We start from the raw sequence: 13249 nt of genomic DNA, 5'->3' as shown, positions 1-13249 counted from the left end.
CTTGGTGTACACCAGAAAAGGTGTCAGTGCGCCCGATTGTGCCCACAGGCACCACGTTGGGGACCCTTGGTTTACAGGATGAGAACATCAAATCTGAACTTCACTAGGACAGCAGATTTGGATGTGATTATTATAAAGGAGGATTACAAACAGTATACTAGTCTATATAAAAAGCCAACAGATTGAAATTCTCTTTGAGATTTTACAGTCATCATCCTACACATGTAAAAATGACATCCCCTAGATCTAGGGGACAGACCAATGGCATCTCTTCCACACTCTTTTCCTCTTTAAAAGGGCACTAGACGAGGTTGTCCTCTTTCTCGTTTTGTTTTTTATTTCTGTTTGGAACCTATAGTTTGTATTATTAGACAAAATAATAATATACATGTTTTTTGTCCCTAAACAAAAACGATGTAGCCAATTATCACCCAGTCTCTAATCTGCCCTTTCTGGGCAAAGTGATCAAGAGAGCAGTAGCTGACCAAATCCAGACTTTCTTGGATACCTCTAGTACTCTGGACTCTTTCCAGTCTGGATTCAGACCAGGGCATGGGATAGAGACGGCACTAGTAGCGTTAGTAGATGATCTTCATCTGAACATAGACAAAGGCCATGCCTGCTTATTGCTCTTCCTGGATCTATCTGCAGCCTTTGACACAGCAGACCATGCCATCCTGTTGAGGCATTTAGAGACAGAAGTGGGCATCAAAGGATGCACCTTGGACTGGTTTAAATAGTTTCTCATGGAATGGACTCAAAGAGTTGCTGTCAGAGATCAGCTATCTCCAGAATGGGAACCATCTTGAGGGGTTGCACAGGGTACAATCTTATCTCCCATCTTATCTCCCATGTTATTCAACCTCTATGTAAAGCCTTTAGGAGAACACATTTGCAGCTATGGAATTGGATGTCAGCAATATGCAGATGACACCCAACTCTATATCTCACTATCCTGGTATCCACAAGATTCAGTAGAAATCTTAGATCACTGCCTGACATTGTGGTGAAATGGCTGAAAATGAACAAATTGAAATTGAACTCAGACAAGATGGAAGGCAGAGATCCTGAAGGACATTGTTCTCCCCATTTTTGATGGAGTTTGTCTGACTCTTGCAGACTCAGTAAAGAGCCTTGGGGTTATACTGGATCCAGCACTATTACTAGAAAAGCAAGTTAAGGCAGCCGCAAAAAATACTTTCTACAACCTCACCCTAGCTTGAAAGATGGCCTCTTACCTCAACATGGCCACCCTGGCCACCTAGATCCATGCTTGGTAACATCAAGACTTGACCATTGTAATGCACTATACATAGGTCTCCCATCTAAATTAACTAGGAGACTACAATTGGTGTACAATGCTGTGGCTTGACTGTTATTAGGAGCGAGCAGGAGCATGAACATCACTCCCATCCTACAGTCACTCCATTGCTACTCATTAGTTACCATGCTCAGTTCAAGGTATTAGTTATTACATACAAAGCTCTTCATGGCTTTGGTCCAGCATACCTACGGGACTGCCTCCCTCCATATAATCCCCCAGCTTCACTCATCCAAACAGGATCTCCTGCAGGTGGCACCCTGCACATGGGCAAAATCAACAGCAACCCATACACAGGCTTTTTCTGTGGCAGCCCCTACCCTGTGGATCAGCTTGCCTGAGGAGACCAGAAGAGACCTCAGTCTTTCAACAAACGATGCAAAACCCGAATTATTCAAAAAGGCTTTTTACTCAGATAGGAGGGCTGTATTGTAGGGAGGGGGGTCTCAGATGCTTAATTAATGAGTTAGGAACCATAGACTTTACCACTACGTTGTACTGGATTCCTGCTAATGCTATATCTATGTGAACTTGTATCTATTTAACCTATGGCATTGTTTATGGAAATGTTCTTGATATTGAATGTACTAATCTAATACTGTGTAATCCACTTTGAGTCTCAGTGAGAAAGGCGACTATAAATGACATAAATAAATAAATAAACAATAAATAAATATACATAACTCTTTAGAATTTAAAATTATTTTATATGCAGATGATCTGTGATTATTATTTATTCCAGAACCTCAGGCTTCCATTCATGAATTAATTAGCTTGATTGCCATCATGAACAACTGCTCCGAGAAGATCCAAAGGTCTTTATACGGAGAACTGGAGCTCTGACCCACATTGTCGTTGGGTGATGTATCTGACACTGTTTCAGCTCCGATGCTGGAGGTGGCTGTCGCAAGTTCTTCCACCTCTTCGAAGTCATACTGAACTTGTAGCTGAAAAGGGTAGGGTGGGGGTAGCCCTCTCCAACCCAAAGATCTATAGATGGTCTTGGATGCAACAAAGCATGGCCGCTTGGCCCCTCTGGCCACTGACAATGGTAAGGCGGAGGAATGCAACACTCATGGTGATTTTGATGGGCCTACAATAGCATCGTCAGTTCTGAAGATGGATGCTGTTCAGATCAGCGATGACCCCACCAGAACTGAAGGTAAGTAGGTTCAAGGGGAGTCCATTTGAACCCTAGAGGCTCTAGGGTCTGGTGGTGGTGTCGGGGATCTCTGCAAGTCTTGCTAGGTTCCGTGGACAGAATCTTGCCTCCAGCCTTCTTCCTCGAGTTGCTCTGAATGAGGTATTCCTGAGTCATGGAGCTCAGTTTTGCCTTCAGAAAAAGACCTCTCCAGGGAATTCAGATGAGGCGAAGGGATCCTAGCTGTGATCTGGACAACTTCTTCAACCTTGGAGGAGCGGTTCTGGTGAGCTCTGTCTAGATTTCTTAGGTCTCTTTGGTGGTGATTCTGAAGAATCCAAGAGAGGCCTTGGAGAATGTGAATTTCTGCTTTTTGGATCTGACCTCAATGCTAATCTTGAAGAAGACAACCCTAGATGGGCACTCCTTCAAGGCAGATGATTTAGCTGCCAGGGGATTGGAGCTCAGTTGGCATTCCTTTGCAGCAGATGACTTAGCTGCCAGAGGGTTAGAGCCAGATAAGACCTTCTCCCAAAGTGCGGCCATGACATTATGGCCTTCACCCAAACAGATGAAACAAAGATTTTGCTGATCAATGTGGGTCATCTTGGTACCACAACTAGTGCACTTTTTGAAAAGTGTCCTCTGAGACATTCTGAGGGACAGAAAGAGTATCAGAGGAGAAGTCAGATGAGCTGTATCAAACATTTAGAAACATACAAGCCAAGTCATGAACTATAGAGTGAAGGACAGTCCAAAGTCAATATAAGCCAGAAAAATAACTGATGAGTTTGGAACAATAAAGTTCATGAGTGAAGTTCTCCTCGCGGTGGCTAAGAGAGAACTGAGAGGAAGGAGGGTTCCTCTGCTACTGCTTTTTTTTTTTAAGAGAGCAGCGATTTCCTCTTTGCAGCATGCCTTGAAGTAATTTGCATGGCAGTGCCCCTCCAGCCCCCAAAAGTTGCTCTGGTCTCTGGCTCTCGAGCAAAGGAGGCCAAGGCCCGAAGAAACATTGGAAGGCTGCCCAAATGTTTCTCCCCCCACTCATTTTTTGCTAGACCTGTTGGATATCATGCCGGAAAAATTTTTTCCGCTTTAAACACCTGTTCTTATTTTCAAATAAAGGGTGTTGCTATGGGATGCGCAGCTGTGCCCAGTATAGCTAAACTTTATCTGGCACAATTGGAACGGCTTTATATTCTGAATCAAGTCCATTTGGGGATAGAATTGCTATGTTTAAAAGGTATATTGACGATTTATTCATAATATTTAAGGTGCCAGGAGATGTGAGTGTCTTTGGGAAATGGATGAATTCCATAGGCTGATCCTGCACTGGGCAGGGGGTTGGACTAGATGGTCTGTACGGCCCCTTCCAACTCTATGATTCTATGATTCTATATGTGCCAATATTCAATACTATTGGCAAACTCATACCTACCACATCAGTTTTTTGGATGTGGCTGTGTTCAGAAACAGAGAACATCGTACAGCTGTCAGATCTTTCACATAAACCACAGATCGTAATTCTTATCTATGGTATTCATCCTTCCATCCCCATCACTTAGTTGACTACATTCCTTATAGTCAATTGTTGTGTATTAAAAAGAATTCAACCAGACAGGAGGACTATATGCGAGAGATGTGCTCTGTGTGAGGATTTCAGAAGCAGAGGGTATCCTGACCGTGTACTGGCCAATGCCAATTGATGGGCAGATGCTGCAGATAGAAATGCCTTGTTTGAGCAGAAGGGAGCAACAGAGGTAGATAGGATTATATGGGCGGTATATTACACCCCACTCTCACGTGGCATCAGGAGTGTGATTTACAGACACTGTCATTTAATTGCAGGTATCGTGGGCTGTGAGAGGTTGCCCATGATTGCATATATATGGACCTGCAGTCTGAAAGATAATCTGGTACATTCAGACCAGGGAACCAGTAAGTGACATTTTCCTTGTGGTCACTGCAGCGTATGCCAGTTGGTTACTATTGTGTCCTGAGCCTGGAGCTCAGAATGATTTCAGCCCAGAGTGATTTAGCTCAAACAACATGCTTTATTGCCAACCAGAACAGACAGATCATCAGCAGAACAGAACCCCTCAATATATACATACAAACCCCACCGCTGACGTAACCATCAACCAACATTCCAGGATATCATCATTTGCATGAACTATATACAATATAACATATTTACAAGACTGTGATTGGCCTTTATTTAGAGCGGGCCATTGGCTGCTTGCCAACTGTAACCTCCAATGAGACTCAGAGTCAAGGAAGCCTAACGTTTATTCAAGCTAGGGCCAATACATAAGTTACCCTTGGCAACATATTCATTCTATCAGACACTTGGGCAAGAATTTATCTTTAAAACTTTTCTACATGTAACACCTCAGGGGTTGTTTACCTCATTGAGTGTACTTGACCCCGTTTATATGTAGGCAGCACAGTGTGTCCCGAGCAGGTCTGGATTCAAGAGCATGTGTCTAGAATTAGAAACAGAAACCCAGATGCCCCCCTGCCAGCACACTTTATGGAATTTCATTCTGGAAACGGCCAGTTCCATTTCACTGTCGTAGAAGTGATCACTCATGACCCCTGGGCTACAATTCAGAAATTATTACTCCAATAAGAATCAGCCTGGATTTTTAGACTGAACACTATGTCCCTTCATGGTCTCAAGCATGAGTTGGAGCTTTCTTGTTTCATTTAAGATTGTTATTAATCTGGTATGAGAGATTACATGCCTCGTCTGAGATTTGGTATATATGGCGTTTTACCGCCATAACATGCAAGTGTAGTAGCTTAGCGTTTGGTATTTAAACACAACAATTAGAAGAGGATGTATTATAATATGGCCGCATAATGGTGTTATGAAGGCTCACGTCAGTTTTGTGTGTTGAAAATCCCTCGATGTGGTGAGTAACGATATGCTTGGTGGACTGAGAGGGTAGACAATAATGGGTGACACTCCGCTGTTTTCTTGGCTGCCAGAGTGCAGCAGGTCTCTGCTGTAGAATATTTGGATCAATCTGCTCTGTAAATTCACATTTCACTCATGAATCTTGGCCACAACTGTGCAGTAAATGAGGAAAAACCTTCCCGCACGTGTTGAGAGGCTTTATCCATCACATGGAATGGCAGGAGGTAGCAGAGAGGACTGGGCTGGGACAAGGTGGCTGAGTGGTGAAGGTGACGGCTTAGAAATCCGTTGCGCTGTGAACGCGTGGGTTTCAATCTCACACTTGTAAGGCATCTTTTGAATGCCAAACATGGTTACTTGGAAACCTTGCCAGAAAAGTGGCTTTTAAGATTACGCAGAACAATGTTCTGCTCCTGTACCAAAACAGACAGGAAAGCAGTCCTCTGCAATGAGGTGACTGAACTGTGAAGGAGATCAGATGGAATCTGTTGGGGTTTCTTTTTGTTCTGAGTATTCTCTCGCCCTTGAAGAAGTAGCTTGGGGAAGATGGTGGTGGATTGTCTATAGAATGATCGTCATATTGGTTATCTCTTTGTCCGGGCATGACGTTTAGTGGTAAGGTGACCGAGATGAGAAGGCGATGGACGTGAAATCTATCCTGTGGATTGTATTCCCACCCTAGCAATAATTCTGGCCTTGCATATGAAGCCCCGAGAGGAGAGAGTGGATTTGGCCCTGTACTGAGGGCTCCTCCTGCTTGTTTATTGACAGGAAGCAGCAATTTCTTCTTTCTATCCTGCTCTCAATTTCTATCCTGCTCTCCACATATGGATTCTATTCCCACCCTAGCCATAGTTTTGGCCTCGCATATGAAGGCCTGAGAGGAGAAAGCGGATTTGGTCCCGGACTGAGGGCTCCTCCTGCTTGTTTTTTGACAGGAAGCGGCAATTTCTTCTTTGCAGCATGTCATTAAGTCATTTGCATGGCTCCGCCTCTCCAGCATAAAAAAGTCACTCTGGTCTCCGGCTCTGGGGCAATGAAGGCCGAGGCCAGAAGAAACATTGGGAGGATGAATCCCTTGCTCAGCTCTTCCTGCTCTACTCATTTTCCTCCCTCACCATGAGTCCAAAGATATTTGGAGGTTTCACCCATTTATACCCTTCCTGGCAGCAACGCTATTTGTGCTTGCTTCGGTGGTACATATGCTAAAATTGGAACAATACAGAGAAGACTAGCATGGCCCCTGCGCAAGGATGACATGCAAATTCGTGAAGCATTCCATATTTTCTTAATGGACCCAGAGGCATGGGCTAGGAGAGGTGGCTGTGTGGTGAAGGCGACAGCTGAGAAATCCGGTGTGCTGTGCACGCGTGGGTTTGAATCCCACACTTGTAAGGCTTCTTTTGAATGCCGAACGCGGGGTACTTGGAAACCTTGCCTGAGAAGTGGCTTTTAAGATTGTGCAGGAAGCTCCATATTCAGCAGCAGGTTGCTTCTGCCACCTAAACGAGGAGAGTGGGGCAGTCTCTTACACACTGGGAAAGACTGAGGCTTACTTATCAAAGGTTATGGGTGACACTCTGCTGATTTTCTCTGCTGCCAGTGTGCAGCTGGTCTCTCCTGCAGAATATTTGGATCAATCAGCTCTGGAAATTCACTTTTCACTCTTGAACCTTGGTCACAACTGTGCAGTAGATGAGGAAACACTTTCCCACACGTATTGAGAGGCTTGATCCAGAACTTGGAATGGCAGGACGTAGCAGATGCATTGGCTTGGATAGGTGGCTGTGTGGTGAAGGCAACGACTGAGAAATCCGGTGTGCTGTGCACTCGTGGGTTTGAATCCCACACTTGTAGGGCTTCTTTTGAATGCCGAACACGGGGTACTTGGAAACCTTGCCTGAGAAGTGGCTTTTAAGATTACGCGGAACAGGGCTTCTGGTTTGGGATTATGGTGGTCTGAAGTGATCAAGGGAGCTGGACCATCCGAGGTGTTGTTTTCTGGCTGGCGCAGTGCCTTGATCACACACAGCCCCCTGATTTCAGGCAGAAATCGGGCAGGAACGCTTTGTGGCCCTAAGAGTGAGTGATCTCAGCAGAGGGGGGGTTCTGAATAAAGGATTCCCTTTCTGCCTTGAGGTCCCCTTGTAGAAGGGTGGCTATTATCTCTGCAGCAACTTTTGGAGTCATTTAATTGGCACAAGACTGTCGTACCCAAGCTTCAGAAACAGATTTAAAGTAGAATTGAACAAAAGAAACAGTGAGTACAACCCAAGAAGAACAAAAGAACTAGAGATTGCTATCTCCCCTAACAGACTTGATAATTAAACAGAGACCAAAGTATATTCAATTAAAGAGACAGATACCTAAAGCGGAGGAAGTAAGAAAGTGATTTGGAGTGGAAATTGTGATTTTTTGAATATAAGAGAGTTGAAAAGACTGAAAAAGAAGTTTTGTTTTGCATACCTGTGGTTGGAGAGATAACGACACAGGGAAGGAGTGTGGGAAGCGGTGGAAAGATCACGAGAAGTTGTGTACTTGTTGAAAGCAGCAAGCCGTGGCTAGAAGGGCAGGAAGTATGTTGGGGGAGCAACGGAAGGAGAACAGCGTGGGACAGAGGACCTGAAGAGGAAGCGGAAACTCACCATCTTGAGAGTGGGAAAGGTCGAAGACTTCACCATAGACTATATTATAGAGACAAAACGCCTGACATTATGAAGAAGGGAAATTCGCCATTTTGAGTAAGGGAAGGTTGTGAACTTTACCATAGACTGTACCATAGAGAAAAGACACCCAACATTTTGAATGATATAAAAATCGGACTATCAATTTAAGATTCGATACGGGAGTTTAAAGTGACAGGTGAGAAAACGGAGTTGAGAAAGAGAGCGGATTCATGGGGTGCCAAGGCAAGTCCAGCGATGGCAAAAAAAGATAAAGATAGAGATTGGCAGGCGGCGATTGAAGGCTTGGACAAAAAAGTCATGGAGAGTAATAAAGAAATAAATGAAACTATACAAAAGACATAAGAAATGGTACAGGAATTGCAAAAGCAGATACAGGAGTCACAGCAAAATTTATTGAAGGATATTAAAGAGGCTATAAAATCTGAAGTGGCAGAGTTGGTGAAAAATATTGATGATAAAAAAAGAAAAAGAAAAAGAAAAAAAGAAATCCGAAGAGCAATCAAACCCAGGATGAATCAAACAACCAAGGAAAAACAGTCTCCTACAGGAAAAGTGTTTTTGCCATATATCAAAGGAATTACTGATCAGATGGGAAAGCTTATGAAAAAGCATAACCTTCAAGCAGTATTCAGACCCACCCGAAAAATACAACAGATGCTACGATCAGCAAAAGACAGTAGAGACCCCCTCACCTCTGCAGGAGTATACCGTATACCCTGCAGCTGTGGACAAGTTTACATCGGGACCACAAAGCGTAGCATCCAGACAAGAATAAAAGAACATGAAAGACACTGCAGACTTGGACAACCTGAAAAATCAGCAGTGGCTGAACATAGCCTAACGCAAACAGGGCACAGTATCTTATTCCAGGACACCAAAATACTGGACAACACTTCCAACTACTTTGTCAGACTGCACAGGGAAGCCATTGAAATTCACAAGCATAAGCAAAACTTCAACAGGAAAGAAGAAACCTTAAGAATGAACAGAGCATGATTTCCAGTTCTGAAAAACACCAGGCTAACAAAACATTCTATCCCCGACAATAGCCCTGCAGAGAAGATTAGCACTTCAAGTACCAATCCATATGCAAAAGAACCTCCTCAGGATACAGTGAAGCCTCCCGCCATTAGCATTCCACACCCTGGGAAACTCTCACAGGATGACTCAGCTCAACCCCACCCCTCCTGAGTAGATACAAATGACCCACATCTTTTCCACACTGTGACACTGAGAGATCTTTGTCTTTTGGTGCTACACCTCTGAAGATGCCAGCCACAGCTGCTGGCGAAACGTCAGGAACTACAATGCCAAGACCACGGCAATACAGCCCGGAAAACCCACAACAACCATCGATAAAAAAAGAGTTACAAACAACACAGCAGAAGGTGCAGGAGGTGGAACTCAGAACGGATGGCATAAAAGCAGAAACATCAGCATTAAGTGATAGGATGGCTGTGATGGAATGTAAAGCAATGGAAAAACTTAGTTTTAGAGGTGTTCCAGAGATAATGGCAGGATCAACTCTGAAGCAAATCACTGAAATAATAGCAGGATTTTTAAATAAGGAAAAGGAAGAGGTGGTGGCCAACCTGGATATAGCCTATAGAGTGAATTCAAGATATGCAGAGCAAAAGAATCTACCAAGAAATGTTATTGTCCAGCTAACTACAAAAAGAATGAAGGAGGAAATTATTAGAATGCATTTTGAATCCCCGTTGGTACTTGAGGGGACAAGGGTCAGAATTATGAAGGAGTTACCGAGGAGAGTTATGCAAGAGAGAAAGAAATATAGGGATTTGACACAGAAATTGCAAGTTATGAATATAAGATATAGATGGGAAATACCTGAAGGCTTGAGTTTTGAGTTCCAATCTGTGAGACAAGTGATTAAATCAAAACATGCAATGGAAGTGTTCCTGTTGGGGAACGAAAAGGACTTACCTAAAACAAGTAGGCTTTAAAGATGGAGTACAAATTAATATCGTGGAATGTAAATGGACTTAATTCACCCTCAAAACGCAGGGCAGTATTTCATTGGCTTACCAAACAAAGATGTAATTTAATTTGCCTACAAGAAACCCATATAAGGGACCAAGATAAAAAGTATTTACAAAATAAGAAATTGGGAAATGAATTTGTAGTGGCAACAAAGCAAAAGAAAAGAGGAATTGTAATTTACATAAAAGAAGAATTGCAACCAAAACAGATTGTTAGTGACAGAGATGGTAGATATCTGGCGGTAGAATTTGTGTGCAATGGGAAGAAAACATTGATTTTGGGAATTTATGCACCTAATGGAGCAAAAGAACAATTTTTTAACGAAATAATGACTCAATTGGATCAAATGACATATGATCAAGTGATTGTGGCAGGGGACTTTAATGGTGTGGTGGACTTACAATTAGACAAAAAAAATAAGTATGAGTAAGAATAAGGGGGAAATTGCCAAAGTCATTTTTTGAATTTCAAAAACAAGAAAGTTTGGAAGATATTTGGAGAAAGCATAACCCAAAGACTAAGCAATACACGTTTTTTTCAGCAAGTCACCAATCACTGTCAAGAATAGATATGATTTGGGCATCTAAAGAATTAGCAATGTGGACTAAGGAAACGGATATTTTGCCAAAAATTAGTTCAGATCATAACCCTATGTTGTGGAGATTTGGAATGAGAAAGAAAAAACTGAGATGGAGAATAAATGGGGATCTCCTGCTTAGTCAAGCAAATTTGGATGTTCTTAAAAAAGAGACTAAATGCTTTATTCAATGCAATGTGGATCAAGGTGTATCAATCCATAAAGTATGGGATACTTATAAGGCTGTTATTCGAGGAGTACTGATAGATTTAAATGCCAGAGATAAGAAGAGTAAAGAATTGAAATTCAAGGAAATTCGAGAAAAGATAACGCAAAAAGAACAACAATTAAAGAAAAGACCAGGTAAAAAGAAATTGCAATATGGGATTAGAATGTTACAGGAACAAATAAAAGCGATGGAAAACAAGGAGGTGGAATGGGAACTGAAAAGATTGAAACAAAAATCTTTTGAAGGAGCCAATAAACCTGGGAAATATCTAGCATGGCAGTTGAAGAAAAAGAGAGAGAAAAAAATAATAAGTAGAAGTATAGAAGATGGAAAAGAGTTATTTGATCAGAATGCAATTGGGAGAGCATTTTATAAATATTATGCGAAATTATATCAGAAAAAACCTATTGACAAAAGGCTAATGGAGGAATTTTTTCATAAAATGAATTTGCCAGAGGTGCCTAAGAAATTGAAAGACAATTTGAATGCTAAAATTACAGTAACAGAAATTGTGGAGGCGATACAAGCAACAAAAGTGGGAAAGGTGCCAGGACCAGATGGAATTACGGCTAAATTTTACAAAGTATTGGCGGATGAATTAGTACAATTGATGCAAAAAGTAATGAAAGCAATATTAGAAGGACAGGAAATACCGGAAACATGGAATGAAGCCAATATTACACTGATACCGAAAGAAGCACAGAATTTAACAAATGTTAAAAATTATAGACCGATATCTCTGACTAATAACGACTATAAGATTTTTGCCAAAATATTGGCAGAAAGACTTAAAGCCTGGTTGGTGGAGTTTATAGCAGAGGAACAAGCAGGCTTTTTGCCGGATAGACAAATAAAAGATAATTTAAGAGTAGTACTGAATGCTATAGAGTACTATGACAAGAATCCAGGGGAAAAAGTCGGTTTTTTTTGTGGATGCAGAAAAAGCTTTTGACAATTTAAATTGGGACTTTATGTTTGCTATGATGGAAAAGATGCAAATGGGTAAGATGTTTATTCAAGCAGTGAAGGCAATATATAAAGACCAATCTGCAGTTATAATTGTAAATTGTGATATAACAAAAAAGTTGGAAATAAGTAAAGGAACAAGACAAGGATGTCCACTCTCCCCATTGTTGTTTGTGATGGTATTGGAAATTTTACTGAGGCAGATACGAGAAGATGATATAATAATAATAATAATAACATTCGATTTATATACCGCCCTTCAGGACAACTTAATGCCCACTCAGAGCGGTTTACAAAGTGTTATTATTACCCCACAACAATCACCCTGTGAGGTGGGTGGGGCTGAGAGAGCTCAGAGAACTGTGACTCGCCCAAGGTCACCCAGCTGGCTTCGTGGAGGAGTGGGGAATCAAACCCGGCTCTCCAGATTAGAGTCCCGTGCTCTTAACCACTACACCAAACTGGTAAGAGTTTGATAAGAGGCTTCAAAATTAAAGGCTTTTCATATAAAGTGAGAGCTTTTGCTGATGATATTATGGTTATAGGGGAAGATCCAATCCAAAATATGCCAAGATTGATGGAGAAAATAAAAGAATTTGGGGACTTAGCAGGATTTTATGTAAATAAGAGTAAATCAAAATTAATATGTAAAAATATGTCTAAACAAGAACAACAGGATTTAATGGATATAAGGAATTGTGAGGTAGACCATAAAACAAAATATTTAGGTATTGAGCTGACTGTGAAAAATATTGATCTTTTAAAAAACAATTATGACAAACTACGGCAACAAATAGATATGGACATGTTGAAATGGGACAAAATGAATTTATCATGGTTGGGTCATATTGCTGTAATTAAGATGAATGTACTTCCGAGGATAATGTTTTTAATGCAAACAATACCAATTGTGAAAGATAATAAGCAATTTGAAAAATGGCAAAGGAAGATTTCGAACTTTGTATGGGCAGGGAAGAAGCCTAGAGTCAAGATGAAGGCAATATATGATGCTAAGGAAAGAGGTGGACTACAATTACTGAATTTGCAATTGTATTATGAAGCTATATGTTTGGTTTGGTTGAAAGAGTGGATGCTATTGAAAAACCATAAACTATTCACATTGGAAGGATACAATAAATTTTTTGGATGGCATGCATATCTGTGGTATGAGAAGACAAAAGATTACGCAGAACAATGTTCTGCTCCTGTACGAAAACAGACAGGAAAGCAGTCCTCTGCGATGAGGTGACTGAACTGTGAAGGAGATCAGATGGAATCTGTCGGGGTTTCTCTTTGTTCTGAGTATTCTCTCACCCTTAAAGAAGTAGCTTGGGGAAGATGGTGGTGGATTGTCTATAGAATGATCGTCATATTGGTTATCTCTTTGTCCGGGCATGACGTTTA

The 13249-nt window shown here is 41.6% G+C and overlaps 1 non-coding gene across 1 annotated transcript; it reads left to right on the top strand.

The window, feature by feature from the left end:
* The first annotated feature begins 6566 nt into the window (after nucleotides 1–6566).
* LOC129329484 (U6 spliceosomal RNA) lies at nucleotides 6567–6673 on the top strand. Its single transcript, XR_008596977.1, has one exon. It is a non-coding gene; the product is annotated as a U6 spliceosomal RNA (small nuclear RNA).
* Nucleotides 6674–13249: the final 6576 nt, after the last annotated feature.

The sequence above is a fragment of the Eublepharis macularius genome, chromosome 4, assembly GCF_028583425.1.
Source record: "Eublepharis macularius isolate TG4126 chromosome 4, MPM_Emac_v1.0, whole genome shotgun sequence".
NCBI lineage: Eukaryota > Metazoa > Chordata > Lepidosauria > Squamata > Eublepharidae > Eublepharis > Eublepharis macularius.
This window is presented reverse-complemented; position numbering and strand designations above follow the sequence as displayed.